Source organism: Centruroides sculpturatus, unplaced genomic scaffold (genome assembly GCF_000671375.1).
Source record: "Centruroides sculpturatus isolate CEXI.00-Female unplaced genomic scaffold, Cexi_2.0 scaffold550, whole genome shotgun sequence".
NCBI classification, from domain to species: Eukaryota; Metazoa; Arthropoda; class Arachnida; order Scorpiones; family Buthidae; genus Centruroides; species Centruroides sculpturatus.
Window position 1 is genome coordinate 488,441 of NW_019384886.1, and position 11,501 is coordinate 499,941.

Below are 11,501 nucleotides of genomic sequence, written 5' to 3' on the forward strand. Positions count from 1 at the left end.
TATTTTACATGTATTTTATTTTGAAAAAATTATTCCAAAAAGTAGAATATAATTTTAAAAATTATCTGTAACTCATTAGAAGTAAATTTCTGCACTAATCAGAAGAAGAAAAAAATTTAAAAAAACAGCATGATCAAGATTTATTCACTCTAATTTTGAGTAATTTTAAAATCATACAATCTTATAATGTATAAAAACAATAAATCTTATTATAAACCTAAAAATTAACTCACTAGAAATGTTGATATGAGGGGTTAAAAAAAAAAAACATCATGAATGGTACTTGCATTTATTTATATACATATGCTGTTTTTTTTCAAGCTCTGATGATCCATGAAAAAAAAAATAAAACAATTGTAAATAACAAAATGAATTTATTACCAAAAGTTAGATACAAACATGGTTACTTTTTGACATAATCACCGCGAAGATTGAGAAATTTGTCATACCTGTAGATGAGCTTTTCCATCCCCTTGTCATAGAATGTTGCTGCCAATAACTTGAGATGAGCCCTAACATTTTTTTTGAAGATCATCTTTAGTCTTGAACCTCTGCCCTCCTAGCCACTTTTCCTGTTCAAGAAAAAGGTGGAAGTAGCTTGTAGCTTGGCACTAAATCAGGACTATGCTGGGTGTTTAAAGGTGATGAAAACTTCTACCTTTCAGACTTCCATCCAGCTTAAAACTTTTTAATGTGTGAAGACTTCCACCTCTTTCTTGAACTGAAAACATGGCTAGCAGGGCAGAGGTTTGAGACTAATGACAATCTTCAAAACAACATTGTTACGGTCATCTCGATTCACAGCCAGCAACGTTCTATGACAAAGAGATAGAAAAGCTCGTCCACAGATGACAAATTCCTCAATCTTCATAGTGATTATGTCGAAAAGTAACCATGTTTGTACCTAACTTTTGGTAATAAATTCATTTTGTTATTTATACTTGTTTTTGTTTTAAGGATCATCGGAGCTTGAAAAAAACAAACCATCCTCATATATACTACACAAGTAACTTTCAGTTGACTTTAAAGAATTTTTCTTGTATGATCCATGTAATTTTTGTTACACATTTTATTTAATGTTACCTTTTTATGGCAATAAATTGGTTCTCTATACTTGACATAAATATAATTTAAAATGGTTATTAAACATTTCAGCATAAATGTGGAATTTTTATATATCATAAAAACTGAAGAAACTTAAATAAAAAAATTTTCATTCTACTCAATATAACTTTTACTTATTAACTACGTAATCTGACAAGACCATTAAAGCAACAAAGTCTAAAAGGATGGTTGTAGTATCAACAATTGAAATTAAAAAAGACCTTATTGTGAAACATGAAAGTGATACGCATGTGGTAGATCTGGAGGCCATGTTTAAGATGCTGAAGTCTACAGTGTGTGACTAGTAAATATAATTTTCACTTCATTATATATTATTTATATATATTATTTATTGCTTTCAAGTTTTAACTTCTTATTAGAGCATATAATTGTCTGATTTTTACATTAAATAATGTGTATTTGCAGTTTTAAGTTTATCAAAATGGGTCAGGTGATGAATTAAGACTTTCCATTATTTCTTGTTTTCATTATTAATTAAGCTAATTTCATTTAATTATGAAGTATTATTAAGCTTCAGATGTTGAAAGATTTGAAATCTGAGCCACCTCCTAGAATGAATTAAGTACAAAATACGATGCTCCACTCTAACTGTCACTTAATGATTTAAATGATTAATCAGCGGAAAAGCCAATTACTACAATTAATAATAAGCCAACAATTAATCAATACATCTTTAGCAAAAGGGAAACAAAATTCAAAACATATATTCTTCATCCTTTTATGAGATGTTCATCCTTTCATTATCCACAATCAAATAAATAGACACCAATGTAAACAAATTTCAGTATTCAATAATGGCTACAATTAGTTTCAAGACTTCCCAATTTGTCATTTCTTCCTGTGAATATATATGTATATAATCTATTAAATAATTATAAATATCTGTCTTTCTATCTTAGGTCACATCCACATCCAAGGATTAAATCCATTTCTCTGTACATATTTTGTAAAATGATGTGAATAGTCATTCAGATTACAGATTTGAAGTTTTAAATATACCATATTTACTCACATATAAGACGAGGTTTTTTTATTCATTTTTCATTGCTTCAAAAACCTAGGTCTTCACTTGCTTGTATAAGATGCTATAATATAAAGAATTCTTCACTTGCTTGTATAGGATGCTATACAAGCAAGTGAAGAATTCTTTGCATTTATGCAATAATTTTTGTGAACTGTGTGTGTGCATTTTTTACCGGATGCTCACACTCTGGTGTTTAAAAACAAAATATTTTATCTGGGTCATTTCAATTGTTCTTGTGTATTGTCAGGAGTAAAGATGAATAGCAATAGAAAAAGCTTTTGAATTGAATTCCAATTTAAAATTCCAAAATCACACGGAAGCTCAATATAAGTTTTTATCCATTCCCATGTGAAAATAGATGATTATTTGGAAATAATTTGGATAAACTTGTAAGTGTAATCAACGGAGAGTGGATTCGACTGTTAAGAATTGGCAAAAAAAGGTTCGCAATTGTCCAGCTTCACATGAACAAAAATTATGTTGTCAATTTTACAAGATTTTTCCTTAAAGTTTAAAATGCCTAAAAGTTTAAAAAGTTTAAAGTAATTTTTGCAGACAATGTGTGCATTTACGTTCATTTGATATTTTATTTGTGATTAAACAAAATAAAATTAGAATTCTATTAATAAATCAAATTTTCTTTATTTTGATGTTTAAAGTCACACCTCATCCTATATGCAAGGTCATCTTATATGCAAGTAAATATGGTATTTCTTTTTTACCTTCATACAATAATTATGATATATAATTGTATATTGCAAATGGAAATTAATCTAATCTACCTTTTCATCATTTTTTCAAGAAAATGTAAATCAATGGTGAGTACTAGTAGTAGTCAAACAATTAGATTATAAAAATGTATATGTTGTCAAGCATTTCCTGAAATATGGCAGCTACATAATCAAGTTCTGCAAATATGCCTACAAACACTAACAGTCAATTGCAGATACAACATTTAAATGATGATGGCATTCATTTTTTTTCATTCATTTTAATTTATTAGGTACAATATTATGTGCATTTCCTGGACCCGCTGTAGAGCATTACCAGGAAAAATTTTACAATAAGAGAATATATAATATACTTAAGATTGACAAAATATCATAAAATAATAAGATAAACTTAAAACTAAAATAACAAAAAAAAAAATATTAAATCTAACAGCAAAGTTTACAAACACATAAATTACACATTTACAAGATACATAAAAAGACACAACTGTCCTCTGTCTATATTAAGTCGACATAAAAAAAAAAAATAGCGTTGAATGTTTGGTACCAGGAAAATTAGTTGATGATTGAACCACAGGAAGGTAGAATCATGTAGCTGTGGAATATCGACTGGAATGGCAGTCATATTTGGTCCCAGTTGTGTAATAACATGATGAAAACTGTACACAGTGCATATTTAGGAAGTTATTAAAGTGAGCGTTCCCTGTAAAGTTCCAGGGAGCTTCACCGACCATGCACTAAACAGATGGAATCACAGCCTATAATGCACAAATAACACTATATGACAGGCACAACACAAATACTTGGAATGACACTAAGCACAGGTAGATGATGTAAATTTTTTTTTTTCTTGTAGAATAGGTGAAAGCACATCATGGTAGAATGAACTCAAGTAGACCCAGTGTGGGCAGATCCAGTATGAGAACACCGAACACTACACTTCTTTATTGAATTGGACAGCATTTGTGATTCTTAATCAAAATATTTATGTTAATTAATAAATTAATACAGATAGCCAATATATATAATGCTAAATGTAGCGTGTGCAACAGACAGACAAAACAGACTAAAAGTGTTCAGGGATGTTGCCCCTGAATGCAAGACAGATCATTCCAGATAGCACTAGCATATAAGCAATAGTGTTACCATTGAGAATTCACAGATGTATTAAAATAAACTAAAAGAAAACGCTACACGATCTCTAAACGCTGATGGCAGTTTAGAGATCGTGTAGACCACGGTTTAGAAAAATTTCATTGCAGAGACGACATTTCTCGCTTGCCACAGTTTAAACCAGGGGTCGCCAAAGTGGTCGATATCGACCCACAGGGGGCGATACAACATCATTGGGGGGTCGATGCGGCTAAGGGGGGGTCACACCTTTTTTTTTTGCTTATACAGAGACCACAACGTTTCTTTTTTTTTTTGCTCATACACATACACTTGTAATAAAACTTACAGTGGGGGTCAATGTGAGGCTTTGGAAAGTGGTTGGGGGTCAACGGTTAAAAAAGTTTGGCGACCCCTGGTTTAAACAATGATTAGAAACCAGTTATTCGACCTACTTTCTAGACTCCCTTGATAGCAGGTTTAGACACCATTTCACTTGAGTAGAAGTCACCATATTCATTTGTTGGTTGCAAAGTTTATGTTATAATGAATATTGTTCATTTAATAAATCTTGTAAATGGGAACAATCAAGAAAATTATTCATCTCGACAATTACGAAGAGAGAGGGTAATACGAGATCAGAATAATTTCAAATTTGGTATATATTTTCTAAATCTGGATTTGTTCGTATTTTAAATTGTATTGGCGACGAAATTAAGCATCTAGATGGAAGAGAATTGCTATCAACAACTGAACAACAATTGTTGATGGCATTACAACTATAATATTATCCAATATTCATTTTTCAGACTGATATTGGAAAATATCATAATAGTTGGTTATTCAGATAATATCAAGCACAACTATTTTACAACAGAAGAGGATATGTATTAATTAAAAATATAATAAATTTTAATAACAGATTTATAAGTGGAAATAGAAAAATTCACAAAATACCTAATTTTAACCAAAAACCACTAATCAAACTCAGCTTTTTATACTTAATGAACTGTTAAAACCACCTTCTGTTGCTGAGATGCATTTCTCAGCAACAGAAGGTGATTTTGATAGTTCATTAAATACCCAATGCAAAAAAAAATTGGAGAGAAAGAATCAAAATTGCTCAGTGATAAAAAAAGGAATTCCCCTGCAAGCAATTGTAAATTTAATAAAGAACCATCTTATGATACTTTGAGATAGTCCTCTTCACAAATAACAAAAAATGAGAACATCTGAACTTTCCAATTTTGTTGATTAAATTAATTTTTACTTTTCCAGCTCTTATAGAATATAAGTACTGTGATTATCAAATTTTGACCTCTCCTTTTTTTGCATTTCTCAACATTTTGACATTCCAGGAGCCAAAAAAATGTAAAAGAAATCTTATTAAATTGTGTATGTTGGTATATATATTGCATTATATCTCAGGACTGGATAAACTAAAAATCTTGAAACTTGGCAGGATTATTTTTATATATGGGACATGATGCTATTAAATTTTAATGGTTAAAGGTCAAGGGGGTAGGGAGTCACTTGTCATATCTTGAGTGTAGACAGATTTAATGAAAAGTTTACTTGTTAGTTATTGGTATTTACAATATTTTTAAAAACTCATCTCTACCCTCAAAATTAAGCCTTTTGCCTTTTTATAATAATAATTTTTAAAATAAAATCCCATAACAGATAGTGCAAAACACAATTTTAGTTTTGAGCTAATATGTTTTAGTGTTTTTGTAAACTTAAAATTTTTTAAATAGATGTTTTTAGCATAATTCNACTAAAACATATTAGCTCAAAACTAAAATTGTGTTTTGCACTATCTGTTATGGGATTTTATTTTAAAAATTATTATTATAAAAAGGCAAAAGGCTTAATTTTGAGGGTAGAGATGAGTTTTTAAAAATATTGTAAATACCAATAACTAACAAGTAAACTTTTCATTAAATCTGTCTACACTCAAGATATGACAAGTGACTCCCTACCCCCTTGACCTTTAACCATTAAAATTTAATAGCATCATGTCCCATATATAAAAATAATCCTGCCAAGTTTCAAGATTTTTAGTTTATCCAGTCCTGAGATATAATGCAATATATATACCAACATACACAATTTAATAAGATTTCTTTTACATTTTTTTGGCTCCTGGAATGTCAAAATGTTGAGAAATGCAAAAAAAGGAGAGGTCAAAATTTGATAATCACAGTACTTATATTCTATAAGAGCTGGAAAAGTAAAAATTAATTTAATCAACAAAATTGGAAAGTTCAGATGTTCTCATTTTTTGTTATTTGTGAAGAGGACTATCTCAAAGTATCATAAGATGGTTCTTTATTAAATTTACAATTGCTTGCAGGGGAATTCCTTTTTTTATCACTGAGCAATTTTGATTCTTTCTCTCCAATTTTTTTTTGCATTGGGTATTTAATGAACTATCAAAATCACCTTCTGTTGCTGAGAAATGCATCTCAGCAACAGAAGGTGGTTTTAACAGTTCATTAAGTATAAAAAGCTGAGTTTGATTAGTGGTTTTTGGTTAAAATTAGGTATTTTGTGAATTTTTCTATTTCCACTTATAAATCTGTTATTAAAATTTATTATATTTTTAATTAATACATATCCTCTTCTGTTGTAAAATAGTTGTGCTTGATATTATCTGAATAACCAACTATTATGATATTTTCCAATATCAGTCTGAAAAATGAATATTGGATAATATTATTGCTGATATTGGAAATTAATATTGAAATTTATGAAGTTAATTAATTTAACAGCTCAAATGCTGATAAACTTTGAAATTGAAACTATAATGAAATTTCATTTGTAATTGAAATTTTAAGTTTGATTCCTGTATCAACAGATAGATAATTTCTTATTGACCTTGAATTCCTGCCCATTTAATGTTTGGAATTGAATTACACTTTTGATTAGGTGACAAATTTCAATTATAAACAATTTTGAATTTGAAAAGTAATCCTGCCCAAAATTTTAAATTTCTTGATGTAATTGGTTAGAAAAAAATCAGAAACTAATGCTGATTTTAAAAACACTATAAATAGGCAGTCTCTGTTTAGTATATCTACTTTCCAACAAAATTTTGCACCATTTTATCATATTATAAGTACTGTACATTTATATTTTATATACTATATTGGCCTGAATATTAATCAATAGATGAGTTTTTGAAATCTTGAATTAATGAACTATGTAAACACTAGGTCTGAACATGAATATTCTCATTGGTCCATTAACAGGGATGCAAGGAATAGAATATAGTAATATTGAAATAAAGCTGTTTAAGTACTGTAATTTGTTGTTATTGATATATAATTTCATTGATTAATAATCCATATTTTGACTGAATTCTTGTTATCAATTATTGCACAATGCCATATCATTTATATTCACTACAGATTTTACGATATTGATCATCACTAATGTAAAATAATAAGGGCAATTCCATTTTCATGAAGGTGAGGAAGGGATAAGGTGACTGGTAATTTTGTGACAGCTTACCAGTTTAAAAATGCCAAAATTATCAAAAAGTCAAAACTGAAGGAGTTAGTATATAATTTTAGAAACAAAGGAACTGTGACTGACAATAGTATTTAAGATGTGAACTGTGTGATATTATCATAAATTTGGATAAAAAAAGTCTCTCTTCACAGCTAAAGCATCATATTAAATGTGCATATTTCCAAAAGGAAAGAAAGAAAGAGTTTTATTTTGGCATCATTAAACTCTGTAAAGGACAATGCAAGCAAGAAGAATGCATTTTTAAGTGATCTGGCTACAGTCATGGATTGCTCTTAAACAATGAACTAGCATTCAAAAAACTCTAGAAAAGTTTACTAAGGACTCAATCCCTGACCAAAGCAGAATAATACCCTGTTCGCACCGAGCATTTCGATCTCGATTGTGACCAAGGTCGGCGACTATGCTATGGTGTGACCTATCTTGACCATTTCAATCTTGACTGAAATGAGGTTCAACCGCAATCGACTCAAGAGAGTTCTTGAAACTAGATCTAGTTATAAGAGAGATCCCACAATCCCACGCACGTGAGAAAATACAAGGTGGCTGCAGAACACATGTCGTGCTATTGACAGAGAAATAAAAAAGACATTTTGAGAGATAACGACATCTGTCTATTATTAGATATATGGCAAGAAAAAGTATTTATTTCTAACCAAACATGAATTTTTGTTCTAATTCAAACAGGTAATTCAAACTTTGAGAAACAATCAATCTCCAAGTGATCCAACTCCTAAGATGCACAGACTGAAATCCTTTTTTTACACCTATTAACAAAGGAGAAAGGATTATTGGTTGTGAGAAATCCACTTTAGGCACCATTTTACAAGGATCCTTGAATGATTTGAAGACTAACGGAAATGATATTGTTTTTTTGTTAATAAACAGGACTCTTGAACAGGACTTTTATCAACTGTACATGAAGTTCCTGTTGAAGAGGAAAATTCTAATTTAAGAACTAAGATTTCTGAAACTGCAAATATGGAAATTCAGACACTCAGTAAACCTTTAAAAACAGAATAAAGTTTAATTATGAACATTTTCAGTCATTTTTTAAAATCATACTCAGATAGAATACAAAATCAAATTTATTGATAATAGAATATCATAAACAAGGCAAAATACACCAACATCCAGCACAAATTTAAGATAGCTAACAATAACCTCATGAGTTTTAATTCTGTAATTCCTCAAGAAACCAACCCTCATGACTGTTTAATTTTTTTAATCGTGAATATAAGTTTATTAATACAGATTTCAGAATTCCTCAAATGGAAAACTTGGCAGAGAAATTCATTGTATTACTTTATCTAGTTTGTACTTATGTAATATGATACTGATAAAGTTTTGGAAAAGTGGGAAGTCACTTGGATCAAGTGCTAATAAAAGTTCACTGTCTACTGATTTGTGTTAAATCAGGTGTGTTTGGCTTATTAATATAAATAGCTAATATTGCTGAGAAGATAGATAGATAGTCACAAAAAAAAAAATTCCCCAAATTTCTATCTGTTGATAAAAAAAATTCTCAATCTAGAAACACTAGGCAACATTGCATGAAAACTGCCATCAGTTCTCAACATAACTTATACAAACATCGCTAAACCGATTTTGTATTTTTTCTCCCAGCGGTTCTAAATTATTTAAATTAATTAATTTATTTATAATTATTAATGTTAATAAGAGATGGCACCTAACGCTTACCTCTAAAGCCAAATTGGTTATGTAATTCATTTAATAATTAGCCTTATACTAGCCCGATAGATTTTCGGCATTCGGTTGGTGTGTAGCTCAACATAACTTCTTACTTTCCTACCAAAACTTGCCATGTGACATAATAAAATTGCTAAGTATGTGGTACATAGGACTATCACTGCACATTCTGCTGTCAAAACACATTTAAGTTTGAAAAGTTAGCAATACACAGGTTCTGAAACTAAGTGTAAGAAATATTTTGCGAGATTGAATTATATTATAAAAAATTCTCAATCATTAACTTTTTTCTTAAAAATTGGTTAAACATTTTCATACTAAACATGTAATTTCTGTGAGGAATGATAAATAGTACTGAAACCAGATCTGTATAACATTATAAAATTGGTTCTAAGTTGAAAGCCACAGAAGTTACACAGCTCCAAATCAATCTGACAAAGGCTTTCGATTCAATAGATCATGGCTTACTTTGGAGGAAACTTTCAATGTTGAAATATTCCCTTGTTTTATTACAATTCTTAGTTTATTACTCTTCTAAAACATGTTTTATATTGATGATTATTTTAACAATGATTGTTTTATCAGTTTTGAGAAAGGTTTATGTCAGATCTTGAGTCCTATTCATTTCATTCTTATATTAATGATTCAGTTGACTGCTTTTCTGATACTTATCCTGGTGTTTGCATAAAAGGTAATTATTATTCATAGTTTCTTATATGTCAAGGATATTATAATTTTTGATGACTAAGTCAGCTTTACAATCTAAGCTTTATGATTTTTTAGATTACTGTAAATGAAATTACTTATTTATCAATGCTACTAAGACTAAAATAATTGTTTTCATCCTAGTAATTGTTTAAAGTCTTGCATTAAATTCATTATTCCCAACCAGGAGTTACTGATATCTTCTACAGTTAAATATTTAGACATTACATTTTCCTTCAACAAAAATTTTACTTATCATTGTAACCATCATTATACGAAATATTCTCAGACTATCCAAGAAATTAAATAACTTTTAATAAAGTTAAAGTAGGACAATTTTGTCCAACATTAAAACATGTTTTTTATTATTGATTCTATTGTTGACCAATTATATGGCTATCTTCTGCCTATTTGGAGTAATAAATTTGGACAGAATTGAGAAAAAATACAATAATAAAACCTGGATTATGTTAGAACAATCTATATCTGGAATTATACTCCACAAAGAATTTGGAATGCCACTTTATGTTGCTGTTATGATATATCAAATCTCACAAATTTTTGGCATTTTCTGTTGAGGCTATTGAAAGATTTGAAATGAAAAGTTTATGACTTTCAACTCTTGAAGATATCTAAAGAAAAAGACTACACTTGGCTTCCTTCTCTTTAAAAATTTCTGGGCGGTTTGGGTTTTTCATGTTTTCTATGCTCAGCCCCCAAATGGCTAAGAGTTGTTCAACAGATATTGTACACACACTAATGTGAAATTATAACAGGATAGGTTAAAACTTGCTACCTCATTAAGCTAAGATCTGTCATTACCCTCGTCGCCATCAGTGTATCTTTTTTATACAAAGCAAATTACCATGCTAAGTCTAATTTTACAACTAAAATATAACAAATATCATTTATTATTTCTTTGTAAATATATTAATTTAGATATTAATAAACTATGCACCTTATGTGATATTATTCCCAATTGTGTTAGAATGATAATATATGTTTTTGTTTCTTGTAGAGCTCTGGAGCCTTTCTGCAGTTATGGAAACATTGTAAACCAAGGGTGGCCAGCATGAGGCCTGCGGGCCGCATGCGGCCCACCTGGAGTCGTGTTGCGGCCCGCGGAGCTTGGTCAAATGAACGTATATGTTAACTTTATTATACATATCACCAAATGAACATTAGAAGAGTTAAGAAGGTTTGGAAGAATTCTATGAAATGTATTTGGACAAGGATAAATATCCTGCGTTTTAGAAACATGCTCTGTCGATGGTTTCATTATTTGGAAACACTTATGCGTGTGAACAACTTTTTAGTCGCATGAAGTACATCAAATCACAAGTGAGAACACGAATTACTGATGTTCATTTGGAAAACTGTTTGCGTGTAGCGACAACATTAGTCGAGATCAATTTTGATGCACTTAGTTCTGTAAAACAAAGTCAGATGTCTCATTTTTAAATATTTTTAAATTGTCTAATAAATATGTTTCTCGGTTATTGAATAAGTGATTCTCAATTATGTTTAATTTTCTTCAAAAAAAATAAATATACCTATTTTTT